Below are 18,859 nucleotides of genomic sequence, written 5' to 3' on the forward strand. Positions count from 1 at the left end.
CACGATCCTCAGATCTCAGCCTCCTCAGTAGCTAGTATTACAGGCGTGAGCCACCCGCACCTGGCCTACCTCAAACCTTATAAAGAATGATTATCAAACTAAATGTGAGATTTAAAAACCAATAAAACATAAATGTAAAATTCATGATATTGATCAGTAAAGGTTTCTAATCCTTTGATATGGAAAACATTAATGGCTAAAGAAAAGCAAGAACTGGATTATATCAAGTGATAACCTTTCATAATTCAAGGGACACTATAACAGAAATGAAAGCATATCCAACAGATAGAGTGCATATATTTGTTCATGCTACAATGTTAATGCTACAATGATTCTTAAACTTAAGTATTTTTATGTCTTCTAATTGTATATAAATTTTTTTCCTGAATAGAATATTTCTTCAAATAACATATGTAAATTAATAGTCAATAGGAGGAGCATATGAAATAAGATTCTCTTTAGTGTCTAAGAAATAATAAAAAGAAAACTCACTAGTGTGACCATTATATAAAAAAGGACGCAAAATATCGTAATGTATTTGTGGATAAATTGATATACTTCTCATAGTGATCGATTTGTATAATACTGCAATCATTTTAGCAAACAAGTTTTTAAGTCTTCAAAAGATGAAAGAGAATTGTATAGGATCCAGACATTACACTTCTATGAATGTATTAAACAGAAGTAAAAAACTTCTTTGGACACAGAATGTAGTTAATTGACAGTGAACTTGAATAGTATGTGTGAGACCCTGGAAATTATCCCCAAAAACAAATTTTGAAAAGACACACTATAGAGGATGTATGCTGGGCAATTCCTGTAACTGAATTTTATATCTATTTTAATGTCTGTTCTAAAATTTACAGCATTTCTATTTGAAGAAATGCAAGTTTGTGAAAATTAGGCTTTGGAAACCTACGCAAGTACAATTCACTTCCAAAGGACTAATATGTATACAATAAAAGGAAATAATATATTGTAAGTGAATTGCATATCAGGAAAAAACTATTGTTAGAACTTCTTCACACAAAATGCAGAACAGCTAAAAAGATGTTTTTGGTGTTGGCTAAAAACTCTTTGTAAACTGCTGCATTTAAAACAAAGATGTGATTTCTGTTTATTTTCAGGGTAATTTTTCCGTTTGAGGTTATACAGAGATAACTCAATCCAAAAGTATATGTGATAACTGGGATACCTAGGAATTATGCATCACTTCTGAGAAATTTATTTTATTTTTTATTTTTTTATTGTGAAAATACTCTACAGAGGGGTTACAATTACATGGGCAAGATAATGAGTACATTTCTTATCAAGCATTGTAGCCTCCTCCTTTGTTTCCCCTTCCCATCCCTTCCCATCCTCCCCCGCCGCCCCACCCAATCCTCCCCGTTACCCCCACCCCACAAAAGTTGTAAAGTTCATTTTTTTACATAACGACTGGTACATCTCATTGTTGCAATAGGTCCACATGTATCCCTATTTTTCCCATGGCTTCCCTCATTTGCAATATGTAGTATATATTTGAGCCAAGCAGAAAAGGTCAGATAATGTGATGGTAGGGAAATGAACCCTAAGTTATGTATTCAAATGTTTTTTTTTGCTTTCATGCGATTGTTTCTAACACATTTATATGATTATTTCTTTGTTGCTTTGTATGTCCCTCCCTCACACTATAACCCCTGCTTTCACTGTATTTGATGTCTGTATAATTTATGGAGGGGGAGGGGAAAAACTTCTAAGTAATTGAGAAACTTTTCTGGAAGAAACTTTTAGCAAATGACAGTAGACACAAATCTATGCATTTGCATTTTATGAAAGTCATATGTTACTTGTTTAATCCAATTGCTTATCTCTACCTTAATAGGAAAAACCTGTTCTCAAGATAAGAGCCAAAAGCAGTGAAAAGAACAAAATACACAATAATCTTGATATATTTTTGACAGTAACAAATGAAATAAAACAATCCCACTTAAGGAACTCCAATATTAGTGTATGTGAAGATGTTCCTGAATGCCAATATCCATTAAATTTTTGGAATTTTAATTTCTACTAACATATGAAAATTAGAACAAGAAAACAAATATAGACTTAGAGTGAAGCAGCATTGAAATCATTTTCTTAATTGTTTTGAAATTACAAAAGAATTGATACTCCTTTGCTTTGGAAATCATTTAAAAATATTTATCACTTATGATAATTCAAGTAGCAAGCAACAATAATTTTATATAATCATTATAAATATAATTTTATTACTATTGTAAAATAGAATAAAAAAACCAGTCCCAATATATGACCTACCTATCATTATTCTTAAATTCTAATCATTACCTAAATACCTTAAACAATCTAAATAGTTATGTCTTTAACAGAGACGTAAATATTCTATACTTTTTAACTTAACATTTTCCAGGGGTGTGTATTCATGTTTCTAAGAAATGTTCACATTAGTTAAAAGATGCTTTTGTGAAATTAATGTGATACAATTAGTTGTGGGTGTTGTTTGCAAGGCCTGGGCATTGTCCCAAAGCCTTTTTATGCTAAAAGACAGCACTCTACAACTTGAGGAAAAGAGCTAATTCCTGTTTTTACTGGTTAATTGGAGATAAGAATCTAACAAGTACTTTTCTGTCTGGGCTAGTTTCGAAAACAATTCTAATATCTCAGCACCCACAATACCTTGTATTATAAGGGTGAGTTACCGGCACTTGGTTTCATGAAGTTTTTTTTTTTTAATTTTAATTATGTTTTATGATGTTTGTTTCACTATGATGTATATCATTCTGCAAATAAATTTAGATATATGTATATATTTCTGATGACAATCTCTAAATATGTACTATTCTACACATAACATTTACATATATATGTATATATATATATATATATATATGACAGACTCCCTCTAAAACTTTTATGTTACTATTTTTGACATTTTTCATTTCAAAGGTACAGTCAATTTTTCTAAAAGATTCCTAGAATGAAATAACTAAGATTTCAATATAAAGTAGAGTTTATTACTTTCAAGGGAATTTTAGATATACACATGATATTGTAGTAACATTTACAGTATATTACTTGAAAAGGTTCTACCCAAACTCTTAAATATTTGTTTGTAGTTCAGGAGAGAGAGGAAGTTAATTCATACTGATTAGGAATTTGCAATGCTTCAAAAAATCTATTCCATAATTTGTTATAGGCACATAGTCAAGCTACCTGATATGGTTTAGGGGTTTTTTGTTTATTTGTTCAAAATTTCAATATGGATGCATGCGCAGTGGTAACATTAAAATTATTAATCTAAAGACAAATAATAGTAAAATCATAGACACATATCCGACGTTCAATAATTAGCACTTATGATGCTAATAATAATTTGGGTGGAGAGAATGATGACCACAGTGTATCCTGATAATGACGATGTTGTGATTGAAAAGGAAAAAAAAACTTTAGATAACTTTGAAGCTAAATTTCCCACGTTGAATGCATAGTTATTAACAGCGTTGGATTACATAAAATAACAATAACAAGAGGAAGGCTGGGAAGGTGGCTCAGTGGCAGAGTGCTGGCCTTGCCTACATGAGGCTCTGGGTTTGATTCCTCAGCACCACATAAGCAGAAAAAGCTCAAGTGGTAGAGCGTTTGCCTTGAGCTGAAGGGCTGAGGGACAGTGCCAGGCCCAGATTCCAGGCCCCATGACGAACCAAAAACAAAACAAAACAAAACAAAACCAGAATAAAAAGAGGAGAGTTTCAATATCAAGAAATCAATCAAATAAACAGGTAGAGACAGTAAAAACCCTAATGTTATTCCAGCAGTCTTTCTAAGGTATACTCACTGTTCTTGGTGGTATTATTTGCTTATAAATAAAATCATTTATTTCCATATTTTGATTGGCTGTGATCTAGATTTCAACTCAGTGTGATTAGTTCAAATAACATTCTCAGATAGATACTTTTCCAATGATATATTAAGAGTATGTTCTTCATTACAGCTGTAAATACATGACAAATTTTACATAATAATTCTTACATATCTGCAGTTACCATAAAAGGACACAAGCTGCAGGAGTTAAAATTTATTTTTATTTCTGCATGAAACTATTTCTGACTTTATACCAACAAACTGAATTTGACACTTTCCTTATTTGTAAGCTAAGGCAGGAAATGTAATGACTGTTTACTTTCTTTTGCCTTGCTCTAGAGGTCAACAAATATATTCTTCAATATTTCTGGTAGATTATATCCATTTACAGATGAGAAAGGTAAGACCAATAGTCAATGCTGTGAGTAAATAATGGTAGTAGAATTTTTGTCTGAGTTCTTCACTCTGTGTGCTTACAAGGAGAGTCATTTGGTGATGGAGAGGACCAATATTAAAAAGACTGTGGGGGAAAATGCATACTTTGTAAACAATTGTTTTAGGACTGAGTGACTGGTGATGAGTATTTGCAATAGGCTGGTGTCAGGGGCATAAAAAGGAGTACATAGAAATTACATTAGTGACAGAAACTGAGAAAATCTTGATCATTCATCTTATCTAATGGATCGAGGTAGCGTAAGAGTAAATCTAAAACTTTTCCACATCTCTGTCTCCTAACTGTGTTAGTTAAATTCTTGGTGATAAGGACTACAGGTGGAAAAGATGGATTTAGAGGAAAAAAAACTCACTGATAGTTCTAAGTTTAATGTTAAAGAGATGCAAAGATAGGTCTGTTTGGACATCATCAAAATATTCACGACCATGAATATGAAAAATAATAATAAAATCATGGACATTATTAAAGTGAAGAGGAAAAGGAAAGTTCTGATGAATGTGTGAACAATGTGAGTACCAGTGTGGACAAGATTGGAGGAAAGCGATAAATAAGGACACAAAAAAGTAACAAACACAGATTTACAGAAGAAAGGGAAGGAATGAATTTTCAGGAAGATATTAAAGGAAATCTACTATTTGGATTTGAAAAGTAAATGGACATAGACAAGTTCAATAAGAACAGTGTTTTGGTGAAAGTCATATTGATAAAATGTTGAGATATGAATGTGAATACATAAAATTCTGGATCCATTAATTTAACAGATCCTATTGATTCTAAATGTTGGGAACAAATGCTTAAATCCTGACCTTAGAAATGTTACACAGATATAAATATCATGAACTTTTCTTAGTGATATTCTGTGAATATTTTTGAAAACTTTATTTAGCCAGGAGATTATAGATTGAACTACAGCACAAACAAGCCTAATTTGTCCTACAGTTCCAATTAGTGACCCATCTATCCATATCAGTTTGGGATTTTATTGAAAAATATTTAGATATGTTTGGATATCTTATCAGCCTACTCATTATAAATGTAGGACAAGTAAAACCAAGTATTAGGTTAAACATACAGCTTTACTGATGTGACTGAAGACTCCTGGAATTGATTCCTCTTTAGAACAGAAAATGCCTCAGTAGCCATTGACACATCATAACTTCCATATACACTATTGAAATCTAATTCTTGTTAGGTATATCTCCATGCTGTGTGAACAAACCTGACACAAATTCTTTTTATGTAGGAAAATGTTCTTATAAACTTCAAGCTTTTAATGAATGGAAAAGTTCAGACATTACTCTCACCACTAGGATTAAATGACTAAAAAGATAAGATATTTTGATTTAATGTCTTTCTTTCACTTTCTCATACACATTGTCAAGGATTGAAGGATTCTGATTTAACAATAATACAATCTTGACTTGTATTAACACAACATCTAGGATCTAATGTTAATTCGGATACTTACTAATTAGCTCCAAATTTTGTGGATATTTATATTTCTCCTGGGTAAACTGATGAACTCCAGGAAAATGTCCCTAAGGAGCCTTTCAATTCTAATATCACTGTCTCAAAATGCTTTAAATTCTACATCCTTTAATGTGGGCATAGGGTTATATTGTGGAACTTTTCTTCTCAGAGAGTTAGTATTACCCTATTGCTTAACATGGACAAAGAACCTTCATACACAGACTGGGCCTGTACAAATAAGAAGTGGTAGTTGAACAATGTTCTGAGCAGTTTGTATAGAAGAAATGGAAATAGAGCAACTATGAACTCAAAAGGCATATGCAAAGAAGACAAAGGCACAAAGTAGAATGTGCCAAGGAAAGCTGAATTATAATTTCAAATAATGTGCTCAGGTGTGAGTGTGTGTTCAAAGTACAGATTCAGACAATGTTAGTTGGATATCTTGGGTGGAAAACTGCTTTAAACTATTCTGGGCTAATTGTACAAGTAGAAGCCCCTAACTCTGAATCTAATCAGCCACAACATCATCAACTTAGGGACAGTTTTCCAAGTACAAAGTGAGAAAAAAAGGGCTGATCACAATTAGTGTTCAAGTTGAAGCAATTTCAATCTCATAACTTTTCTTATAAATGTTCATTTATTTTGGATCATTAACTAGGGAAAAGCCAAGTAAATATTTTGCATGTACCTAAATTAAGTGGGACGTATTATATTGGTTTCTCTTTAACTTGGAAGTTATAGATTATGTTTTTTTATTCTCTAACTTGGGACAATGATCTGCTGTCAGTTATTTTCTTCTCTTACCCTTCTTTTGCCCTTCCACTTACATAATTATTATTTAAAGAGACATAATTGAGCTTGCATTTCTAAATTCTTCAAAATTATCTGAACTACTTCATACTTCTGGCAGCCTCCTATATCTTTCTCAAGGGAAATATTTTGTCACTACCACTTTAGTCCTACATGATATTGGATATCTTCCTGCTTAATTCAGTGAATGATATACATTAGACTCATCCTATATCTCAAAACTTGTACCACCATAAAATATTATCTTACTTAGAAAGCATGATATTATATCTGGTGAGGTGGAATCTGTCATTTTTGAATGGCCTTAAGTGATATTTACATGCAATCATGTTTTAAACCAATATGCCACTCAGTAGATGAACGAATTGACAAAATGTGGTTTATATATATACGGAGTAATCCTATGCTTCCTATTCATAAGGAAATGGAAAGACTTGGAAAAATCCTACAAAGAAAAATAAGTAAGACACAAAGAAACAGATTCCATGGTTTCCCTCATTTGTAATAGGAAAAAGTTATTAATAATAAAAATTAATAATAAACAGGAAATAGTCCTAGCAGATGAGTAGAATGGCTCAATAGCTAGGTATAAATGACCATATAAAATGATGCTGAGCAAAATAATCTCCTAGATATGGAAAGAGAGGTTTTTCTTTGTGGATGTTGTTTTTAATATACTATGTGATTTCTTTTTTCTTTTGTGTTTTCCCCTATGGTTTGGCCACTTTTGTATTTGATTTCAGTATTCTGTGTATTGTATATACATTTATGTTCATTTGGCAAGGGAAGCAGAACAATAAAATGGCGAGACAAAGGACAAAAGGTAAACCAATGCAATAGCCATACTCACAGGACAACATGTTGGAAATTTACAGTATAACTTGTGAGGGGTATGGGGTAAAGAAAAGTGTGAGAAAAATGAGGGAGGGGGTAAAAATTTTGACATGTTATGTATTCAATACCTTACAATTACTGCAAACTTTTCTATATATGACCTTAATAAAATTAAGTTAAAAATGAGCTGCATAAAATATAATTTCACTGTATTGGTAAGTAAATATTATTCTATGTGTATTACCTTTTTAAAAAATGAACATTTTGGCTGCTAACTTGAATTTACTCTTTCTTTATCAGAGGGACATCAACTGGAATGTTATCAAACTATACAATATTTTCAGAATATACTTGCCATTACTTTGAAAAAATATTATTTTAGTATTGTCTCATACTAAAACAGAAAACAGTTCAATTCTATGGAAACTCCTAACTGAAAACTGAAAACTGACTGATTGTTAAGAGGACAGATATATCTGCTCCTCAACATTCCTAAGACTACTAACTACTCATTTTCAAATTCTGAACATGCCATACCAGAGACATTCAAAATAGTACCTGTTTGCATTATATTTAATTCTGCAATAGATGCAATTTTCATTGAGGCATTACATATTTAAAAGCCAACAGAAAAAATAGGCACGTTCTTGTAGAGGATAAAACTATGAAGTATCTATAATAATTAATTCCTTTTTTTTTTTGGTCAGTCATGGGGCTTGAACTCTGGGCATGGGCACTGTCCCTGTGCTCTGCAGCTCAAGGTGAGAGCTCTACCGCTTGAGCCACAGTGCCACTTCCAATAAATAATTCCGTAAGAGTAAACATTTGTTCATCAGAGTAAGCTATTATTTCTATAAGAATCAATCCCAAGTTTTTATGCCGACAAATCATCCTAGCACAACAATTTCCAACTTGTAAGGTGTGCCTTAAAATTCCCTAAATTCACATCATGACTACTTTATCACTATTGTGAAAAAATACTACACTTCTGCTAATGTCATGCCCTTCCTATTGTGGAAAGAATACTACACTAAACTTTCCTATATCATTTTCCCCGCAGTGGTTTTCTTGAGATCAGAACACTTGCAAATATTATTTATTTTTATTTTTATTTATTTTATTATATATATAATCTACCATAGATATTCAAGAGATCTGTATATCTTAATATTAAGATTTCAAGATTATGGTTAAAAGCCCACCCAGGCAAGAAATTTCCTTGAATTCTTATCTCCAATAAACTCATAAGGAAAAGCCAGACCCAAGTGGCACTGAGGTTCAAGTTGTAGAGCAATAGCCTTGAGCATAAACAGGCTCAAGGACAGTGCCCGAGACCAGAGGTTAAGCCCTAGGACAAACCAATCAACAAAAACAAAATAAAAACAAACCTCAAACGTAGCATTTTTCTCATTGTATACAGAGGTACATAATTAAGGAAATTTCTTCCTGTGATATGTATAGGTAGAAAAAAAAGATGTCACCCAATTACTCTTCATACCATGTTACACCAAAGTCTCAAAAGATTGCTCTGTTTCTATATTTATAAATTAATACAATCAATTTGTTGGCTATTTGTCTAGATTATTCACATTATCATTTTACACATGAACTGTTGGAATTATCTATCAACTAATTTCTTATTATACCTCACTTGAAAGACTACTCTAGTCAATTAGAATGCCAGAATCATTTGTGAGTTTGTGAATTAAATCTTTTACCTGAAAATAATTTTGTAGTATCATATAGAATATTAAATTACAAAAAATATCTATTTTAAATCTAAATTCTAATTTAGCCAGATCTACAAAGTCCTACATTAAATGAACTTTCCTATTTCTCCAGGCTTAAACTTTTGTAATCCTTCATCATTTCTTTGGAATTTAACAGAATGATGCTTACTTTTTCAAATTTTTGGTTCAGAATCATGAGCTCTTTTGCATCTAGAAATGATCTTTAATTAAGACAACATTTAAAACACAACTGAGGATTATATATGAGTTGCATTTCTATAGGAAACTTGACTTCTCAAAACATAATGACAAAATTAGCCCAAATTTCCAACTGTGTATTCCTTTCTTGTTTATTTTTATTCCTTTCTTGGATGGTTTTATTGAGAAAAAAATATTTTCTGCTAGTTCACCAGAGTTTCTGATCATCTCAAGTAACTTGGGAGTGGAGTCCATGGAGTCCATTAAATACAAGATCATGTAATGTTCATGGGGTTTTTTTCTTGTTTTCTTTTTTTTTAATTTATTATTTTTTCTGGTGAAAATAGTGTACATAAGGGTTAAAATTACCTGGGCAAGATAATGAGTACATTTCCCTTCAAGCATTGTAGCCTTCTACTTTGTTCCCCTATCCATCCCTTCCCATCTACCTCCCTTGCCCCCACCCAATCCTCCTCCCCCACCAAAGTTGTAAAGTTCGATTTGGACATAATGACTTGTACATCTTATTGTCGCAATGGGTCCACCTGTATCCGTAGTCAAACGATTTGTTTTTGCCATTCCCATCCAGAAATTATACGGACATCAAATACAGTTAAAGCAGGGGTTATACCATGGGGGAGGGACATATAAAGCAACAACGGGACATATAAAGGGACATATAAAGCAACAATATAAAGAAACAATCCCATGAAATAAAAAAAATTGAATACATATCTAACCTTTCATTTCCCTAACATCAACTTATTTGACATATTCTGATTTACTCAGGCATATTCTAGTTAGCAAATAAGGGAGACCATGGTACCTATGTTTCTTTGGGTCTGGCTTGCTTCGCTTAATATAATTTTTTCCAAGTCTTTCTATTTCCTAACAAATGGGGCAATGTCATTCTTTCTGATGGAGGCATATAATTCTGTTGTGTATATATACTACATTTTCTTGATCCATTCATCTACTGAAGGGCATCTGGGTTGGTTCCATATCTTATCTATGGTAAATAATGATGCAATAAACATAGTCGTGCTGGAAGCTTTAGTGTTGTCTTGTTTGTGAACATTTGGGTAAATGCCAGAAAGTAGGATTGATGGGTCATAGGGGAAGTCTATGTGGAGTCTTTTGAGGAACCTCCATATTGCTTTCCAAAGTGGTTGAACAAGTTTACACTGCCACCAATAGTGCAGTAAGGTTCCCTTCTCTCTATATCCCCTCCATCATCTGTTGTTATTAGAGTTCTTGATTATAGCCATTCTAACTGGATGAGATGGTATTTCAATGTTGTTTTGATTTGCATTTCTTTCATTACTAAAGAGCATTTCTACATGCGTTTATTGGCCATCCTTCATTCCTCTTCAGTGAAATTTCTCATTAAGTATTTAGGCCACTTATTTATTGGGCAGTTGTTTCTTTGAAGATTTGTTGTTGGGGGATTTAATTTTTTGAATTCCAGGTATATTTTAGATATGAGACCCTTGTCTATTATATGGCAAGTGAAGATGTTCTCCCAATCCGTGGGCTTTCTAGTGATCTTGCTAGCTATGTCCTTTGCATGCAGAAGCTTTGCAATTGCATGCAATCCCATTTGTCCCATTTGTCTTTGATTTTTTGTGTATCTGGATCTCTATTAAGAAAATTTCAGACTGTGACAAGGAGACCTAGAGATTCTGCTATTCCATCCTGTAATATTTTCAGAGTGTCTGCTTTGACTCTGAGGTCTTTGATCCATTTAGAGTTGATACTACTGCAGGGTGATAAATAAGGATCTAGCTTTAGTTTTCTACAATTAGTTAACCAATTTTGCGAGCACAATTTGCTGAAGAGGCTGTCTTTCTTCCATTCTATTTTTTTAGCTGCCTTATTGAAAGTTAGATGCCTATGGGACTGTAGGTTCATTTCTGGGTTTTCAATTCTATTCCATTGGTCATCTTGTATGTTTTACTTCATCTTTACCTGTTTGGATTTCCTTTAAGTTTAGATCTTGTCTTATTATCCCTGCTAGCATTCTTATACTAAATTCAAGAGGAGTGGAGAGAGAAGACATCCTTATCTCTTTCCTGAATTTATGAGAAATGACATTAACTTTTCACCATTAAGTATAATGCTGGCTGTAGGTTCGTCAATCCTTAGCCAAAAGAACAGCACTGGAGCAATATCCAAATTTCAAACTGAAGCGAAAAGCCATAGTAATAAGAACATCTAGCTACTGGCACAAGAACAGTCCTGAGGACCAATGGAATAGGACAGAAGACTCAGAAAAGAACCAAGTGACCTATAGCCACCTAATCTTTGACAAAGGAGCTAAAAAATAGAATGGAAGAAAGACAGCCTTTTCAGTAAATGGTGTTGGCAAAATTGGTTAAACACCTGTGGAAAACTAAAGCTAGATCCATATATATATAAATATATATATATATATATATATATATACATATATATATATGTCTGCATAAGAATCAAGTCCAAATGGATCAAAGCCCTCAAAATAAAAGCAGACACCGTGAAAACATTATATGAAAGATAAGAGGAACTCTAGGGCTCTTTAGCACAGGCCAAAATGTTCTTAATAGAGAACCAGAAACAAAACAAATCAAAGAAACATTGGAGAAATGGGATTGCATGAAACAGCAGAGTTTCTGCAAGGTAAAGCTCATAGATAGCAAGATCAATAGAAAGTCCACTTACTGGGAGAAGTTCTTCATGAGTCATAGAACAGACAAAGTCTTATATCTAAAATATAATTAGAACTCAAAATCATAAATCCTCCAACAACAAATCCTCAAAGGAACAACTGCCCAATAATTAAGTGGGCTGAAGACTTAAGGAGAGACTTCTTTGAAGATGAAATAAAAAATGTCCATTAGACAATTGAAGAAATACTCAACTTTTCTAGTCATAAAAGAAATGCAAATCAAAACATTGAAATTTTACTTCACTCCAGTTAGAATGGCTATAATCAAGAAATGTAATAATGACAGATGCTGGTGGGGATGTGGCTAAAAGGGAACCCTACTTCATTATTGGTAGGAGTGTAAACTTGTTTAACCACTTTGGAAAGCAGTAAGGAATTTCTTCAAGACTCCTTCTAGAGCTTCCCAATGACCCAGCAACTCCACTTTTGGGCACTTACCCAAATGATCACAAAGCTACCAACACAACCATGTTTATTGCAGTATTATTCACCATAGCTATGATATGGAACCAACCCCAATGCACCTCAGCAGATGAATGGATCAACAAAAAGTGTTGTACACACACACACACACACACACACACACACACACACACACACACACACACACACACACACACTGGAATTCTATGCTTCCATCAGAAAGAATGATATTGTTCCATATGTTAGGAAATGGAAAGTCTTGGCAAAAAATTATATTAAGTGAAGTAAGCCAGACCCAAAGAAACATAGGACCCATGGTTTACCTTGTTTTACCTTTGTTTGCAAGGATTAGAACATGTCTAGGACAAGCAGAGAAGATCAAAGGCTAAGAATATATGAACATACAAGCGAAATGTACCCCAAGTCAGAAACACAAGTGATTTTTCCTTTCTTTCTTTGGTTTTTAATATGCTTATAATGCACTATGTGATTCTATTGTAGGTTCATCCCCCCACTGTATACCCCTGTTTTCACTGTATTTGATTCAAGTGTTCTGGATCATAGATAGATAGATAGATAGATAGATAGATAGATAGATAGATAGATAGATAGATAGATAGATAGATAGATAGATAGATAGATAGATTGATTGATTGATTGATTGATAGATAGATAGATATAGATATAGATACATATATAGTTATATATATATATATATATATATATATATATATATATATATATATATATATATAAATGTAATTTGGAGAGTGGAAGGGAAATAGCTGGTTGCAGGTTGACCCATTGACCCATTGTGACAATGAGATGTACAGGACACTGTGTTGAAAATGAATTTACAATGTCAGGCAGGGGTCGACGAGGGAGGATTTGGAGATGTGGGGAAGGAAAACATGGCAGGGGAAAAACAAAGGAGGAGATAACAATGCTCTATAAGATATGTACTCATTACTTGGTCCTGTAACTCTGAGTCCTCTGTACAGTATTTTTACGTTAAAATATATATTAAAAAATCTCTGACTGGTGTAGATTTCCAGTGCTGCCCTCGGAATTGCATTTTCTGCCTATTCTGGCTGTGGTTAGGTCCACCTGCCCAATGGATCAGTATTCTTCAAGCCATCTTGGTCCTGAAGTGGGACTTGACTTATTCAGTGGTGGTTAGAACCAGGCCAAGGACAGGACAAAACCACTTCCAGGACATGGCTTCTTCATTCCCCATGCAACTAGGATTGCAAGCAGAATTTCTCTGAATTTGACTCCAGAAAACAATCAGTGAATCAAAAGGCAAGTCCATCAAAAACCTCACTCCTCCCCCCCATTTCCTCCTTTCTCCCTCCCTGGGTACTTACAAAATAATTTTGAAGGCTTTGGCACACACACAAAATGCCCACCATCTCCCCTGGTAAACTAGGTTTTAATTCACTAAGTCATGTAAACGGATAATGCTGCATTCATTATTCTGGACAACATCTTCAGGCTGTTTGATGTTTTAATTTTTATTGTTGTTGTTGTTGTTGGTAGTTGGGCCTGATTTCTGTGTCTGGGTGCTGTCCCTGAGCTGCTCATCTCAAGGCTAGTGCACTACCACTTCAGACACAGTGCCACTTCCATTTTTTTCTGCTTATGTGGTGCTGAGGAATTGAACCCAGGACCTCATGCATGCAAGACAAACATTCTACCACCGAGTCTCCTTCCAGCCCTAATGGTTTAATTCTTTAAAATTTCTTCTTGTCAGTCATGGGGCTTGAGCTCAAGGGGAGCCCTCTCCCAATTGAGCCACAGGGCCACTTCCTATTTGGAGATAAGTGACTCACAGACTTTCATGCCAGGGTTTTCTTTGAACATGTGAATTTTAAAATTATATTTCTTCTAGATGTTTATTGGTACATGACAGTTTTCTGTAAACCTTTGTCTTCAAGTAATCAAACAGCATTAAATATTACATTTCGGAGTTATCCTTTAGCACATCCATTTTGAAATTATCTTAAGATGAAATTCTAATTTTTGTAGTAACAACCAAGTAAAGTCCAGCAGCCTTGCCTCTCCTTCCTCTTTTTTTCTCTACAGTATCTTTCCTTGTTTTGGAACAAGTGTCATGGACTGTAAAACCATCCAAAAGGAAACTTATTCCATTAACTTAATAGGAAAGGAATCCAGCCTGCCTGTATCTCAAGGCAACTTTGAGTATAATATTAATCTAATAATTCATGTCAGTGGATTTTCAGTCATTTCGATAATTTTTTTGTTTAACCACTCATTAAAGAGGTTCCAAAAATCAAGAATCAAAAATCATGTTCTGCTTTCTAAGAATGTTTAAAAAGCTAGTAATTCAACAAGACACATTCTATTCTTCCAAGATTCTATGGTGAAGAATTTCTCTTTTATCATTGCCCTTACCACTGACCCCTTCCTTTCGAACTTGTAGTTTTGTTCAGTTTTCTTGTACCAGCTTTCGTTTTGGTATTAGCCTTAGTAATCTCCTTGTAGAATTTGACAATGAAATTACATTTATTTTTAGAGAGCTCAATTCATATTGCCAAAGGCAGAGTAATGAGCATATAATAAAGCATAAACTACTGAATATCATTAACATGATCGTATGCAACTGTTTCATAAATAATATAAGTACCACATAAATGTGCATCTTCATAAACTTTTTAAAATGCAAACTAGTTACATATCTATATCATAAATTAGTTCAGATCACTGGCACAAGAGACTAAGCTAAACTTTTATATCATCCCCAATATTTTTGTCAAATTTTCTTTTCTCATTAGCTTTCACCTTAGGACCTTTTCCTAGCAATAAGTTATAAGTTGATATACTTAGATTTTAGTCTCCTTTGAATAACCTCTTTTCTTTCCACCACTAGTTAGTTCCTTATGAAAATACATGAGGAATAACATCCCATTGTGCCTGCAAGAGGAGTACCCAAGTCGACTGTCTGTGACTACTCTTGCCTTGCTTTGTTTAGGAATGTGGTAGTAGAGACAGGGTTGTCAGGAATCAGGTGGCTGGAAACATAGTGTTAAGAATTATGGGTAGCAAAATGAATAGCATAGAAAGGGAGTACCAGGGAAAGGGTAATTGTGAATGTAATTGCTGAGTTGTAGTGGCAGGAAATTGGGTAGCAGCAACAGGTTTGCAAGGGTTGGGGTAGCTAATACAGGCATCCAGAAAAATTTAGCAGGGACAAACAAGCATAGAGAAAGTGAAAGATAAAAGTTGTAAGACATTGTGGGAATTCTTTGTCTACCCATGCTAAAAACATGGAGGAGGGCTATTTTAAACTAAAACTACAAAAGAAAATTTAAGGTCTTGGTGCTAAAAAATCTGTCCAGGTGTTATTACATTAAACAGAGAATTCAAAATGGTTTTTCTTCATGAATACAGAGATCAAAGATATTATCGTAGTTATTTCAAAATGCAAATTAAAGGGGAAAATCAGTCAGGAGGTAAAATTTATATTGAATGTTAACTTTTAAGAGGAAAAGAAGATCCTAGGTGGCAGACTAAAGACAAAGAAATATCAGAGCACTATATGTTCAATAATAATTAAGAAACTTTAATTGAAAAATTGAGCTGAAATGTACACATCAGGCAAAGGCAAGCCTACCTCCAACAAAGAAACACCATAATGTATATCTCAGAAAAAATAACCAAGTTCCTTATCCTTGATTTCAATGATAAACATAACTCGCCTTACACACACACACACACACACACACACACACACACACACACACACACAAATATATGCAACAGCTCAATCTACTCACATCAGTTCAACGTGAATCAAAGATCTTCCTGTAATATCTGAAACTCTAAAAGTTTCAAGTCTTACTCTGAAAATATTACAGTACGGAATAGGAGAAACTCAACTTCTCCTTGGCACAGGCCAAAATTTTCTTAATAGAGTCCCAGAAATAAAAAAAAAATCAAAGACTAATGGGACAAATTGGATTGCTTGGAATAGCAGGGCTTCTTCATGGCACAGGACATAGCTAGCAAAATTACTAGAAAGCCGACAGATTGGGAAAAGATCTGCACTAGCCATACAATGGACAAATCTAAAATATACCTGCAACTCATATCTAAAATATCTAAAATATATCTAAAATATACCTAAAATATACCTGGAACTCAAAAAATTAAATCCGCCAACAACAAATCCTCAAAGAAACAAATGCCCAGTTAATAAGTGGGCTAAAGACTTAAAGAGAAACTTCTCTGAAGAGGAAAAAAGGATGGCCAATAAACACATGAAGAAATACTCAACCTCTCTAGCCATAAAAGATTTGCAAATAAAAACATTGAGGTACCACCTCACAACAGTTAGAATGGCTATAATCAAGAACTCTAATAACAACAGATGCTGGAGGGAATGTAGACAGAAGGGAACCTTACTACATTTTTGGTGGGAGTGTAAACTTGTTCAACCACTGTGGAAAGCAGTATGGAGGTTCCTCAAAAGACTCCACATAGAGCTCCCCTATGACCTAGCAATCCCACTTTGGGGCATTAACCCACATGATCACAAACAAGATCATAGTAAAGCTACCAGCACACCTATGTTTATAGCAGAATTATTTACCATAGCTATGATATGGAACCAACCCAGATGCCCCTCAGTAGATGAATGGATCAAGAAAATGTGGTATATATACACAATGGAATTCTATGCCTCCATCAGAAAGAATGACATTGCCCATTTTTTAGGAAATGGAAAGACTTGGAAAACAGTATATTAAGTAAACCAGACCCAAAGAAACATAGGTCCCACGGCTTCCCTTATTTGCAATAACTAGTTGATGAAGTTGATGTTAGTTGAATGAACCCCAAGATAAGTTTTTTTTTCTTTCATGCAGTTGTTTCTAACATATTTATAAGATGATTTCTATATTGCTTTGTATGTCCCTCCCCCATGGTATAACCCCTGATTTCACTGTATTTGATGTTTGTATAATCTGTGGAGAGGAAGGGCAAAAACAAATCGTTTAACTAGGAATACAGGTGGACCCATTGCATCAATGAGATGTACAAATCATTATGTCGAAAAATGAACTTTACAACTTTTGTGGGGGGAGGAGGGGTTTAGCCATCTACTTTCCAGCTTATCTATTGGTGTAGAAGCAATATGTAATACAAAGCAATACAAACCATTTCTTACTATAAATAATTTTTCTCTGAACATCTTAAAAATAAATTCTGAGAACATGAAATAAAAAATCTCTAAGTTTAAAACAGTCTTCTAGACAAGTTAAAGAATTACTGAGAACATGTATTTTAAGAATAATTTCAGAGAGCTTGAACTCAGGGCCTGGGTTCTGACTCTGAGATTTATTACTAAAGATTAGAGCCACAGTGCCGCTTCCAATTTTCTCCACTTATTCTACACCTCTCATTTCACCGTGCCAGACTAGAGTCAAGCTCAACAGGGTCATCTTTCCCCGCTGATTCCGCCAAGCCCATTCCCTTGGCTGTGGTTTCGCTGGATAGTAGGTAGGGACAGTGGGAATCTCGTTCATCCATTCATGTGCGTCACTAATTAGATGAAGAGGCATTTGGCTACCTTAAGAGAGTCATAGTTACTCCTGCCGTTTACCCGCGCTTCATTGAATTTCTTCACTTTGACATTCAGAGCACTGGGCAGAAATCACATTGCATCAACACCCGCCGCGGGCCTTCGCGATGCTTTGTTTTAATTAAACAGTCGGATTCCCCTGGTCCGCACCAGTTCTAAGTCGGCTGCTAGGTGCCGGCCGAGGCGAGGCGCCTCCCGGGAAACCGCGGCCCGGGGGGCGCACCCGGCGGGGGGGACCGGCGCGGTGGCCCGCCGCCGCCACCCCGGACGCCGCCGGAACCCCCGACCCTGCGGGACGGGTCGCGGGGGATGAGACGCGGGGGGAGGGCGGGTTGTGCCTGCGCCCGCCGGGCTCCCCGGGGCGCGGCCGGGACACATGCCGCAGCTGGGGCGATCCACGGGAAGGGCCTGGCTCGCGTCCAGAGTCGCCGCCGCCGCCGGCCCCCCCGGGTGCCGCCCCGCCCCCCCCTCACCCGCCGCGAGCACACGTGGGCGCGCCCGGCGGAGCGGCCCGCACCTCCCCCAGGAGCGTCGGCACTGGGCGCCTTAACCCAGCATTCGGTTCATCGCACAGCGCCAGTTCTGCTTATCAAAAGTGGCCCACTAGGCACTCGCATTCCACGCCCGGCTCCACGTCAGCGAGCTGGGATTCTTACCCATTTAAAGTTTGAGAATAGGTTGAGATCGTTTCGGCCCCAAGACCTCTAATCATTTGCTTTACCGGATCAAACTGCTCGGGTGTTTCTCTTGTCATCTGCGAGAGCGCCAGC

Source organism: Dipodomys merriami, unplaced genomic scaffold, assembly GCF_024711535.1.
Source record: "Dipodomys merriami isolate MVZ:Mamm:240054 unplaced genomic scaffold, mDipMer1.0.p SCAF_127, whole genome shotgun sequence".
NCBI lineage: Eukaryota > Metazoa > Chordata > Mammalia > Rodentia > Heteromyidae > Dipodomys > Dipodomys merriami.